Genomic DNA, 13324 nt, shown 5'->3' on the forward strand with positions numbered 1-13324 from the left:
TGGTCTAGCAGGACCTTTGACTTATCTTCACATAGGCAGAACTGGTAAAAAAAGGAGCCAGGGGCTCCTCCCAAGCCCATGTTGCCCCTGAGGAACAGATCCTCAAACGGCCTTAAGAGTAAAATTAAATTGGTTTATCTGGGCCGACTGTATGGCCTTAAACACCCAAAAGGAAAATATAACCAAAGATTAAATGTGCCAATATAATTTTTTAAGAGTTCATATGTATAGCTGAAGGCTACATTACAAGCACCAATGCCAGATAGGCGATACCTTCTTATGAGTTGTTGGCCAGGGTGGCCCAAGGGACTCCCAGATAGTAACCCAGGATAGAACTGGGGAAATGAACAGCAAACCCCAATCTTATCTAAAGGAATATTGACAACTGATTGCTGCTAGATGAAGAATAGCTGACCTTCCTAAAACAAAGATCTCTAGATAGGTTGACTAGATTCACCAGATGGACAAGTAGTGGGGAATGGCTGGGGTGCGGACAACAGAGTGGAGAGTAGCAGGGATATCAGAGTATAAGGGCTCTATTGGGGGAGGAAGGCTATGGGAGGGTGCCATCTGGGAACTGGATGTACAGTTGAATAAGATGGTTTAGAATGGTTTGTGTGATACATACACACACACACACACACGAAAATCAACAAATTAAAAAATTGAATTATATTTGAGGAGGAAGCATAAAAATTTATGTCATGTTACTTAGTAGAGGTAATAAACATTGCCATTGAAATCTATCTGATGACTTTATAGATATACACTGGTGCCAAGGAACTTAGTGCAACTGATTATGACTGGTAGTAATCAATACATACAAATGAGAGACCATGCACCAACATCTCAGTGTTAATAGCAAAAACAATGAGTCTTTCTGTAAGAAACAGTATATTTTAAATATAATAATTTTTTTAAAAATCGAAGAGATGGATGGGACAGGGCCTTTACATAACAGTGTGTGACCTGAATTTAAGTAACACACTGAAAATGTTTTTTCTATCCATTTGGGGTTTTCATAAATTCTTTGTGGATTAAAAGCATGACTAGACTTCTTAATACGCAAAATAAGAGAAACTTCCCTGATTATAACAAAATCTCTGAAGAAGAGCTACCTATAAAATTTCTTTTTGATTCATCTTTGGCTCAATTAAAACAAGTTCTATTAAAATTTAAGTATAGCTTCTAAGCCATATACATACCATTAAATTTGCAGTAATAATGAAGCCAACCAATTTTATTCTTCTTTAATAATGCATCCCTATATTTTCTCTTAAGGTAAGGTTAGCATTTATTTATTGATCATGGTGCATTATCTACACAGTGGAAACTACTAAGCAGTTTTCATCTCCTGTGATATTTCTAAATAATTTAGAAACTAATTCCTGTTTTCTTTTCCTCATTAAAGTTTGACTCTTTCAAATCTACCAAATTTAAGTGACCTATGGCTTCGTTTGTTTCTGTATTGCATAGACTGAACAATTTGGGTAAAGAAACTAGATAGAATTTGCAAACACAAGAATCCCTAATAGCTTCATCATCTGTGTGAGTGCCTTTCCTCTCCCAGTTCTGAAGAATAAAACAGAAACAATAAGAGAATCTACTTTCCAAGTTACTTCCCTGTCCAAACACTTTATCCAGGTGTGTTTAAATGTCTGTGTTTTCTCACATGAAATGAACTCCTAAAATTTAACATCTGACTTCTACCCTCATTTTAAATTCATTAAAACCGACCAAGCTAAAACCAAGTGATTTCCCAGTATTTTATTTGACCTTTATTTTCAGGGTGAGGGTATGAAGTATTTTCTTTTGTTCACGTGGAAATGATATATGAGAGTAAATTACAGTCTCAAATTTGAGTATAAAGGGTACCTCGATAGAGAAAAATAACAGAGATTTGAAAAGTGGAAATAACATTGAATTTTCTGCTCTGTTAATTCTGTATTTCACAACTCGTAGTGGGTAAATGACTTTTACTATGGGGTTTGTTTTGCTTGAAGTAATTTTATGAATCTACTGCTTTTCCATTTCGATGTATTTGATAGCTTATTTGTTTATGATTTATTTATTTATATTTTATTTACCAGAGTTTATACTTTAAATTATCTATTAACTAAACAATGCAACTTTTGGCAACTTAGTTCACATTTCAGCTATTCAACTTCATAAATTAAAACTGCAATTAATAAAGACACACAGTTCTTATTTTGGACTGACAAGCTGCTTCATATCCACGACATAATTAAAATGTGGAACACAAATGAACTGAATAATGGAACAAACTAATTTCAGAAATAAAATAATTCACACATTATCAAATGATTTATTAGGTTGCAATAAGGAAGTCATTTGAAAAATCTATTTGATAAGTTATTTGAATATTTGGACAATTATATCTAAGATACCTAAACAAAAATCAATCCAAATATATCACAGGTATGATTAATTTGAAAGCCAATTTAATAATGCTTTAAAATGGTTTATTTATTATTTTAACTGTATGAGTGTATTTGCATGCATGTATGGGCACCCATGTTATGCTGTGCCTGGGGAGGTCAGTAGAGGGCACTGGATTCCAGGAACTGGAGTTACAGATTTTTTTTGAAGCTGCAATGTGGGTTCTGGGAACCAATCCCAGACCCTCTGCAAGAGTACCCAGTGCTTTTTACCCCTGAACCATCTAATAATACTTGGAATAAAACAAAAAAGGAGTGACTCTAGATAGGCTGACCAGGCTCAAATGGATGAACTCACACTGAGAGACATCTGGGTGCACCAAGTTGACTTGACCTAATAGGCATTAACATATTTGCCAGACAGCATGAAATCCTGTGGGCGGGATATGGTGGGGTGAATATAGGGGAGGAAATCTAAATATGATTAAGATATATTGTATGAAATACACAAAAATTCAATAAAATGTGATTTGGAAAAATATTGTGACTTTGGAATAAGCAACAATTTCTCAAATACATGTACTCACACACACAAATATAAGCAAAAAAAAAAACATTTTAAAATCCAGTTAATCTAAGATCTCCAAGTCAGGACTGTGAAAACTCATCAGTGACAGAGTTCCACAGGATGGACAATGATACAAAGAAATTCTTATGCCCATTATTAACAAAGTACAAATAAAAATTCATAAGACAGAAGACATAAGAATAGTTGACAAATTAGGAACATATTTAAAACCATGTTTTCTAAAAGTAATTTACACTGACATTTAGTGGTAGGTTTTTCTTTAAAAGCGGGTTAATGATCGAAAGGGGACGAGAAGGGTTTTTGGAAGGATATGAGTGTTTATTTCATCTGGGTTATGTTTCCTTGAATTTTTCAGTTTCTGAAAATCAAGATAGAATAATGAAACAGTATTCATCAATACTATATGTATATGTTGACTGAAATAGCAAACATTTCACATAAATGTCAACTGTTATTAATCAAACTATTTTGTCTTCATATGTACACGATAGATTATTTTCTGTTTGCTTTTAGAGAATAGTTTTGAGATGTTTCCCTTCTAGTCTTTTTCAAGGAAATACTTTCTTGTTCCTATGGTTCAGATTTTTTATAGGTGTCATGTTGATTTTCTTCCTGTTTGCTCATCCTTGAACAAAGGAACATCTGTTATGCTGGGCACTTGACAACAGCAGGGTGTACTGACTGCACTTGACTTCCACTTACTGTCCACATGAACTCTTGTAGACTCTCTCACATGGCTGTAAAGCAGAGAGCAGGTTGACACAGCTCCTGGTTTAATTTCTGGAGTCTAACAGCGATGCATGTAGTGCCTTTCTATCAAATTGAAGGGCACCTTTTACTGCTTCGCTATCCTATTTTCTGAAACACAAGAAAAAAGAATATATGACTCATTTCAAAGGCTTTGCAAAGTGTGTTCCTCAGAGGCAAACTAAAGAGTTCATTCAAAAAAGGCCCTTCAAAATACATTGTGGGGATGAGAGTTCTGCATTCTATCTGATTTGAAAAAAAATGAAGAGCTTAGGTTCTGAAAAATATCTTCAAGGAACAATTTGTACATGACACAAACCCTTATTAACCTCTTATTGTACATGAAAACTGACAAAAATATTCCATCCTACCTCCAAAACCACCCATGTATGCATTTCCAAAGGGCTATTCAAATAATTCCACAGGTTATTATTTCAATGAATCCCTATGCTTAAAACATGGTAATTATTTTTGTCAAGAACTCAATATGCAACAAAGTTGAAGCCATCGTGGAAGGTAAGATAAGGGTTTAGTCAAGGAAGAAGCAATTTTGTGGACTTCTCAGAAGGCAACCACATTGCGTTGGGTTGTTAGTTGTCCCCTCTTCTAGTCTTGGGTGATCCTGGGTTTTGAACTATGAAGAAGAAATAGGAAGAAAGAGGTGAGGGGAGGGACATGTGTTACAAAGGGGGAAGAGGAACTGAAGAATAGAGTGGAACACTGTTGTGTTAATCATTCAGAAGGGTATTATTCCACCATTGAAAAAAGATCTTTGGTGTAAAGTTGAGTATCTTACAGATATTAGCTCAAATACTGCAGAAAACCCTTTGGGACGATCACTAATTTCCAACTTACATAAAAGGAAACTGAGGATTAAACGAAATAAGAAATTCATCCAAAAATATACTCCAAACAGTAAAATGAATATATTTCAAATTCAGGTAGTATTCATCCAAATGTCTGTATTATATGAGCTCTGTCATTTATTCATTATGATTATATCTTTAAATAAAATTTGCAGTGTTCATAGCTTTGAGGCTGATCTTGTGCATTCTGATCAAATAAAAAATAATAGAATTATTACTGTCAAAATAAAAAATAACCCCCAGTAAGGCAGTGTCTATATTAATAAAAATCCAGTATGTATATTAATTACATGTAGCATTTAGGTTAAAAGTGATAATTTCTTTTTTATTGGGGGGAACCTGAAAACAAAAATTGCTAATCAAACCCATTATTTCTCTATAGAATTTCTTAATATCAGGAATGTGAGTTAATATGCTAAGTTTTAGAGAAAATGATGTTGATGAATATATGATGAAATATTAATTTTATTTTTAGAATTTGGTCAAAGGTTTGAACCATATAATTAATTTAAAATGATATTTGTTGAATAAATATTCAAGTTTTTTAGTTGAGATTTTATAAAGTAATTCTATGTATTGAACTTCAGACAAAACCCATGAGGCACACTCAACAATCACCTTCCCGGCTGTGATTTCTTTTCATTTGAAATTCTGCCCTAAATAATTTATTCATTTTGGTGTCTTGTTCATCCAACTGAATAATGCTGGTCTTGGGGTGTGAGTTTTGTCTCTCAGATAAAATCAGTGCCCTGCATTTTCTAGTATATTTTAAACACTCTACTCATAAAGTATGCTAGGTTGTGACATAAAAGGTGGTTCTCTATCATGGCTTTTAGCTCTAATGTCAATGTGCTTTTGTTTTTGTGTCCTAATGGTATACTGTAGTGCTTACTGAGATACCATGAGATGGAGTCTCTGCTTAGTCAAAGACAGACAAGGTTTTATCATCATTGTTTTTGTGTTTTACTTGTTTTCAATTTGATTCAACTGCCTTGTCAGGTCTATTTCATACCTTCAGCAGCTATAAACTCTGTCCTTTTCACTCCTTACCAGGTCCATTCCAGAGGAGCGTTTGTTGAGCTGCTCCCTTGTTACTATGTTATTGCTTATTGGGAAAGATATCAGCAAAATTTCAGCTCTATAACTCCATCATAAGAAAGTGATCTGTAATTCACATGGATATTCAATTCCATATGGACAGAGGAGAAATCTAGACCTTATTTCATCACCCTAAAGGCCCACGGCATTCAAACTAAGCAGCTGTGCCCTGTCCACTAATTGTGAGCATTCTCCTCAGGTGTAATCTGATGTCATTGACTGTGTTTTTCATATCATTTTCTAGATCTAAAAATTGTCACAAAGGTTTCATCTTTCTAGTATGTCTAAACCTTTTAATAACTAATAATTTCATAATCATACTGTATTAACTGGGGTCATTTAAGCGACATATACTTCAATGCTACTTTTTATTTTGAGTGCATTGTTTTTTAATTTATTTTTTCCTTTGCAATTAAATTCTAACATGACAGTCATTTAGCTGCATGTCGTACTTCAAACCCCAAATCAGCATCCAACACAGCTTTATGTCACCTCCCTCTTCTTCAACCATTGCACGGTCTGATAGGAATATGTCCTCACTTGTTTGTGTTTTTATAATAGATGGAATCCCACTGAAGTGGGCCATCGGCCCATGGAAAACCGATGGAGTAGAGACCTGAAAGTTCAGTGTCTTGCCACAATGGGAGGAAGATCATGCCATACGTACACCCACTCCAAGGCTAAGGGACTTTTGTGGAAGAGTTTGGTGGAAAGATTGTAAGAGCTGGAGGAAGGGGTGGAGTGTTAACTGGAAGTGTCCTCCTACCATTATGTCAGCAAGCTATAGTTACACCTCCTTTCTACACTTGTCAAGGAATTGATAGGGAGTCAGTTTCCCCTCCCACCCGATCATGTTTGGGAGGAACTAAGGATATATAAGCCATGAATGCTAGGAGGCACCACTCTCACCATTGTGTGTGGCTATCAGGAGGTCACAAGATCTATATTTGAGTGTAGACTTTCCAATGCAGCCATAATAGGGAGGTGCCCACTCTTTTGTACATAAACCCCTACCCTATGTTCTGTTAGCAAGTCCAATAAACTTATTAGGATTAAAAAAAAAAAAACAAAGAAAAGAGCTAATGGAAACTTTCATTATAACAACAAAGTTGCCCCCATGTTGGCAAATCCTTTGCTTTGGTCTTTGATTTTTGTTGTTGTTGCTGTTGTTCCTTCTGAGATAGTGTCTCCCCATGTCCTTCCTGGCCTGGAGCTTGCTGAGTGGGCTGGCCTTGAACTCACAGAGATCTGCCCAGTTCTGCCTCCAAAGTAATGGGATTAAGGAAATGTGCTACCACACCCAGCTTTGGTCTTTGTTTTTTTTAATCCCAAATTTTCCACTCTTAAACTTTATTGTATATATACATTTATGTAACCTGCTTCAAGTTATTTCTGGAAAAATTGCCTCTCTTTCTAATAATAAAAATATTCTTTAAAAAAAGATTATGTCTTCAGTCACTGTTAAATATATTGTCCACAGATGTGCCATGGTACTTAATTGGCTTGCTGTTGAGTTCCATCAGCAGCTTTGAACTCTTTCTGAGTCTATTTTCACAGAAAAATGTGAAAGTGGTGATTGGTAGAAATACGTTGTATAAAATTTCATAGTCTTACATGAGCTAAACACCTACTATTAATAAGAATGGATCATTAAAATTAAATTTTTCAGTATTGATTTGTGACATTGTGATATATGGACACATTATTTCCTTCCTTTTTACTTATTGCATAATAACAATTTTATGGGTTATTAATTTGTCACAAAATGATTTTTATAATTTGTCTTCAAATTCATATGGGAACCTTTGTGGCCTGTCCAAGCAAAAAATTAAAGTGTAATTAAAACAATACAGATCTATGACAATCTCTTTCATGATAACAAGTACTTCTTTTAAAAAAGAAGGGGAAATTTTTCAAGGGTGGAACAGCATAAAGTTATGAAGACAGTCTGCAGAAGAATTCATGGTGTGTCTAAACTTCTGCACAGAGCTTTAGAAAGGCTAAGACAATGAGTTCTGTTCTAAGATTGTTATATTCCAAAGAGATTATGCTCATGAGATAAATGAAGTTTTTCTCCAAGTAGCATTAAAAATACCGAAACATTTTGTTGTCCTGTTAGAACTTACGAATCAATAATGAAAAGCAGTCCTCTCAGGATGCCCAGTCTGCAGTTTCCAATTCTGCAAACCCAAAGCCTTTTGTGCTTTCTTATCCAGGCCTTTCTGTTTCCTCATCTGACGTGGTGCAAACGGACATCTCTGACAAGCTGTCCAACCACAAGAATTCTTCTGGTAATACCAAGGCTGCATCCATCTCAATTTCGGGTTTGGCTGCTGTCTGGATTTCAGCAGAAGCTGCTGTCCAGGGCACAGTAGCTCTGGAACCTCTAAGGAATGTGGGTTTCTGGTTGTTCTTTCACATTTCAGTGGTTGTTGTTGGCAAGCATTGTCTGAAGAAGCATTTCTCAACTCACCATTAGGTCAACAAGCCCTTCATGGTCACCACAAGCCTTTCAAATGCAGCTTTTAACTGTTGAACAGCCTTGAAAGTGCAATCATCACTGTATCACTCACTAAAACATAAAGGTTAGGAAATACTATAAAAATCTGAATAGAAAATGATTTTTATAACAACAAAAACAACAACAACAACAACAAAACTATTAAACACGGGGCAAATCCCAACCTAAGAATATTGTAAACTTCTGACCAGAATTGACTGTAATTGCCTCCTTGAGATGTGCCCTATTTCACTATAAAAATCTTACCGGGTTCTTTATATGTAACAACTTAGCAAACTCATAAATATTGTCAACACTAGTGTTAACAAATTTAAAGTAACTACTAGAATAGTAACTTAATTATTCTCTGAATTTAGTTGTTTCAAGTTAGGCCTTTCTGTTACCCAGATAACAAACTTCTCCCCACTTATCCTCCCCTTATATGTAAGAAAACAAAACCTTTTCCAACTTATATTCCTAAAATGTAAAACTCATTGGGACATCTTTACTTAAATCATAGACATCCTACCTACTCTCCTCTGACTAAATTCTAAATTTTTTTTAAGTTCTATTTATCCTTCCTAGCCTGCTAGCCCACCATGCTAAATGCATGCCTTCAAACAAAAGATCTTGGTTTACAGAATGTCCTGTCCTGTCTCTTAAGCTTCATTTTGTGATCGTCAATCATTCTACACACTAGGCTCTTGCTCTTTTCTGTCTTGAGTAACATTCTCACTCATTGATTACCCTTAAGAACTATTTGTGACATTCTCTGGCATTCAATAAGTGCCAAGTTGTGATTTCACTTCCTGAGTCAGTCTATAGTGCTTTTAATTATGTAGTTTGCTTCCATATTACCACTCCTTCAAAATCATCACAAACATTTTGAAAATTTTATATTTGTTTCCTCTTCAAATATTTGTCTGATATCCATTGCTGTGAACATTGATGATTTAACTGGTTTGCCCAGATAGAAGTCAAACGTATCAGCAGCAGCATCACCATCAATATTAGTAATAAAATGACTAAGCTGATCCCTGAATGCTCATTGTAATTAAATGATTTCGTTTAAAGAATGTGCCATATGTTTTAGAAAGAGTTTAATATGGCCTCAGTATTTTAATCACACTTCTTATTTCAGTAAGTTCATGTTTCATCTACTTTAAAGATAAAGTATACAGACGTTGCTTTAGTAAGAGTTTTTTGTCAACTTGACATAAACCAGAGTTACTTGATAAAAGCAGATCTCAATTGAGGATTTACTTCTATCAGACCTGCAGGTAGGCATGCCTGTGGGGGCAGTGCTGTGATTTTGTTGAAGTAGGAAGGGCCAGCCCATTTTGTAGCTCTACTATAGACAGGTGTGCCAGGGATGTATAAGAAACCTTGCTTAGCAAGCCAGGGGATGCAGCCAGTAAACAGCATTCCTGGGTGGTTTCTGCTTCAAGCTCCTGCCTCGGGTTTCTGCCATGACTTCCCTCACTGATGAACTCGAAAGTGCAAAATGAAATGTGAAATAAGTACTGTCCTCCCAAGTTGGTTTTGGTGAGTGTTTTACCATAGCACTAGAGAAGCTATCGAGGTAGATGTTAAGTAACTGCCCCCCAAATATACATATATATATATATATATAATGTTGTCTCTTTAACAATGGGCATCATGGCATTTAAAACTATCTTCTATAAGGAGAAATAGCATGTTGAGACTTTCATTAAAATTTTGTAGAACATACCCAAAAAACTTAATGAAAACACATTACCCAAATATCTTCTAAGACTGTCTTTAAATTAGTCAAGATAAGTGTATAAGGTGATGGTTAAATCTCATACCTGCAAAGTTCAAAACAGCTAACAATTATATACTGAAATTCAGATATGGGAATCCTGTTCGTAAATATTTTTTGTGCTCTCTGTCTAAACAGAACGCTTGACACTTTACAGGTGCAAAGGACTAGAATGATCTATATCAAGTATATTGTAGTAGATGTTATTTTTACATTCTATTATGAATATATTATGTTACCTTTATGACATGCTTTAATGTTGCTTAAAAATACTCTAAAATACCTTACTTTATGTTTAAAAGAGAAAGTGCTATCAATATAGTCCCTGTTATTACACCTAAAAGCAAGCTGAAGGGCTCCCAGAACTCACCTCTTCATCAATAGACTCAGTTCCATAAAAGGTTTTAAAGTCTAACACACACCAAGGAGACATTTTCATTGATAAACAATTGTCCCTTGAAAATCTGGCAGATCTGATCAATAAATTACCAAATATCATGCAAGGATAGAAGGCACTGCTTGTCAAGAAAGGACAGGACATAAAATTGGTAGAGAGGCAGCTTTCTATGGAGCGCTAGTTTAACAGGAAAGTAAAAAGGGAGCGCAAGGCGAAGAAATGGAGTTTTTAATTTCCAAGTTTCCATTAGGATTAAACTCTTAGCAACTAGAGAATCTGGAGCATTTTTATTCTTTTGCAATTTGATAGCTTTAAAAGTGCTGATAGCCTGACTTTAAGCTATTTTAGACATGCCTCAGTCTGACTCTTAAAGTCTGTATTTGATACCCATCTATCATGTACAATAAAATGTCCATTTTTTATTTCTGGAAGGCTTTTTTATTTAGTGTCAAGTCAGCAAAGTTTTTCATAAGCTCTGAGGCTAGTTACTCTGATAGTTACTCAGTGTAGGACAAGGGTTATATTAACATAAGCCTGATATTTTTGGGTGTCTCAGTCATCAAGTGAAATAGAATGTTATAAAGGTTCTTGTTTTGCAGTGGTGTACTGAGCATCAGTAGCCTGGAGACAAAGAACTGCTATGTCCAAGGGGGAATATTCGCCTTTCATTAACATTCTCCATTCTGATCTTTGTTCTCTGGACTCCGTGGTTAGGCATGTAAGCCCGTGTTCATTACCATGATAACTTCATTGACTGAAAGTGCTTTAATGTATGGTAATCAGAAAAATATTTTCTTCTGTGAATGTGTATGTAACCTGAAAACATATGTGATTTGTATTTGAATTGTTCTCTTCTTTTTCATTCACATAGCATTTTCAGCCTTGTCAAGTAAGCATAGTAAATAAAGGTGGCTCATTGATGCATCACACATTTGCTTTTGATTAATTTGCAAACTGAGTCACAGTTCTACGATAATCAGTGGCAGTTTACATGGCATTATTTTCCTGAAGTTTTAAATCTTTTCACACTGCCTAAATGTCAAGAAAAATATTGTTAAATCTGTACTTTATATAATGTGATAGAAGAAAGAAAATGAGAGATACTTTGAAATCTTTAAAAAGGAAATGTTTTCATATTGAAAACAAGTTCTATTATTTTAAGATGTTGGTTTTTAATGGCGCAATGAAGAATGGTCCCACCCAGAGTATATATGTTGGAGAGTTGTCCAGCCCTAAGTGACACATCTACAGTAAAACCCCTGCTAGTAAGACTAATTGAACATAGTGGAACAGGGGTAGAGAGAATACTAATCATCCCTACAATTTCACAGTGAAGCTTCTTTGTACAACTGAGTGCAATGCACACAGAAGACCACAGCAGAGTAAGTTTTGAAGAATATAGGACTTCTATATAAAAGATCACCCTCTTGTATCTCAGGGACAGTTGAAAAACAGGTATAAGAGCCAGGTTTCGTTCTTATGAACATAAGAAAACAGTATTTAAGATCTCTGGGAACTTGTTTATATGTCCTTGCAACTATGGTGACAGCTTGCACAAGACCCATGCTGGCTCAGTCAGAGAATACACATCATAGAACTGTGGAAAAGGCCAGCAGGACCTAAACTAAACAGATTAATGCAGGGTAAGGGAAAGTAGATCCTCTTCAAGGGAGTGACTCTAGATAGGCTGACTAGACTCCAGTGGATGAATGTTCACCAAGGGACATCTGGATGCATATACTTGACCGGATAGGCCTTAACATGCATGAAAGAATGCATGTAATCCAGTAGGGAGTTATAGGGCATACAGATGGGGCTAAGTGGCTCTAAATTTAAGATGTATTAAATGCACAAAATCTCAATAAAAATATACATTAAAAAAGGACAAAATGGCAAGAAGTCTGTTACTGAAGAGTCTTATCCAAAGCCCTGATTCTGGAGTTTTGCACAAACTAGACCCTTAAATGAGAAGAAAAGGGGGAACTGATCTTAAAGGATAGAAACAAGGTCTTCAGGATCTTACAGAGAAAGAACCACTGAGTTAGGAATGTTTTTTTTGGTGAAACCGTGCTGGTCATTATCACACATCTGTTTGAAATCCTGTCAGCTCCGGGTATATAGCCATGATTAGAAGCTTCCTAGAGCTAATTATCAGGAATATGATTTAAAGCATCCTGGAAGTCAAACCTAAGACACTGTTTTTGTCTGCTCTTTCAGTCTGGAGCTTCTGTTGCTCCTAACATACTAATGATAATGCTGAAATTTTATGACACAAACCCAAGTTTATGAACATTATGATTGTAGAATGTGTCTACTCTGTACCGCCATGAGTAGGACCTCTCTTCTGCTGATATTGTGTGCATGTTGGTCACATCTATCAAAATTCTATGCTCAGAAGCATAGTTCACAGCACCAAAGTTGGGCAACTCATTTGAGGGAAATCCATTAACAGAAGCCAAATGCTTTTTTGTGTGGGAGCTTGGGCTATCTGCATACTCTTGGGCAAGAAAAAGTTGGAATTGAAGGGATCATTAAGAGGAGAGCTATGTCTGACTGAGCTGAAAAGTCAAACTGTTCACAACTGAAAAAACTTTGAGCTCTCTTCAGATAAATTTTCCATGCAAGAATGAAAATGTAACAGAATTTATACATCTCTGGCATACACTAAGTATAAGTAGATTAATATTCGTTAACAACAAGAAGTAAAGAAAGGTCACCGAATCCCTACATTGCCATTATTATTTTAATGTATAAATAAATGTTATTGAAAAATATGCCTCCTGGATATGGATACCCTAGAACAGAGAAAAATACAAAAAATCACTATATATATATGCCACAGTAAAATTATGTCATCTGGCCATCTGCACCATAAAAGAACAAAAAGTGATCTTTTTCAGTCATGGCAAAAGTAGATGCAGAAGAAAATCCAATCTATGTTTTGG

Source organism: Nannospalax galili, unplaced genomic scaffold (assembly GCF_000622305.1).
Source record: "Nannospalax galili isolate Female #2095 unplaced genomic scaffold, S.galili_v1.0 scaffold33, whole genome shotgun sequence".
Classification (NCBI taxonomy): domain Eukaryota; kingdom Metazoa; phylum Chordata; class Mammalia; order Rodentia; family Spalacidae; genus Nannospalax; species Nannospalax galili.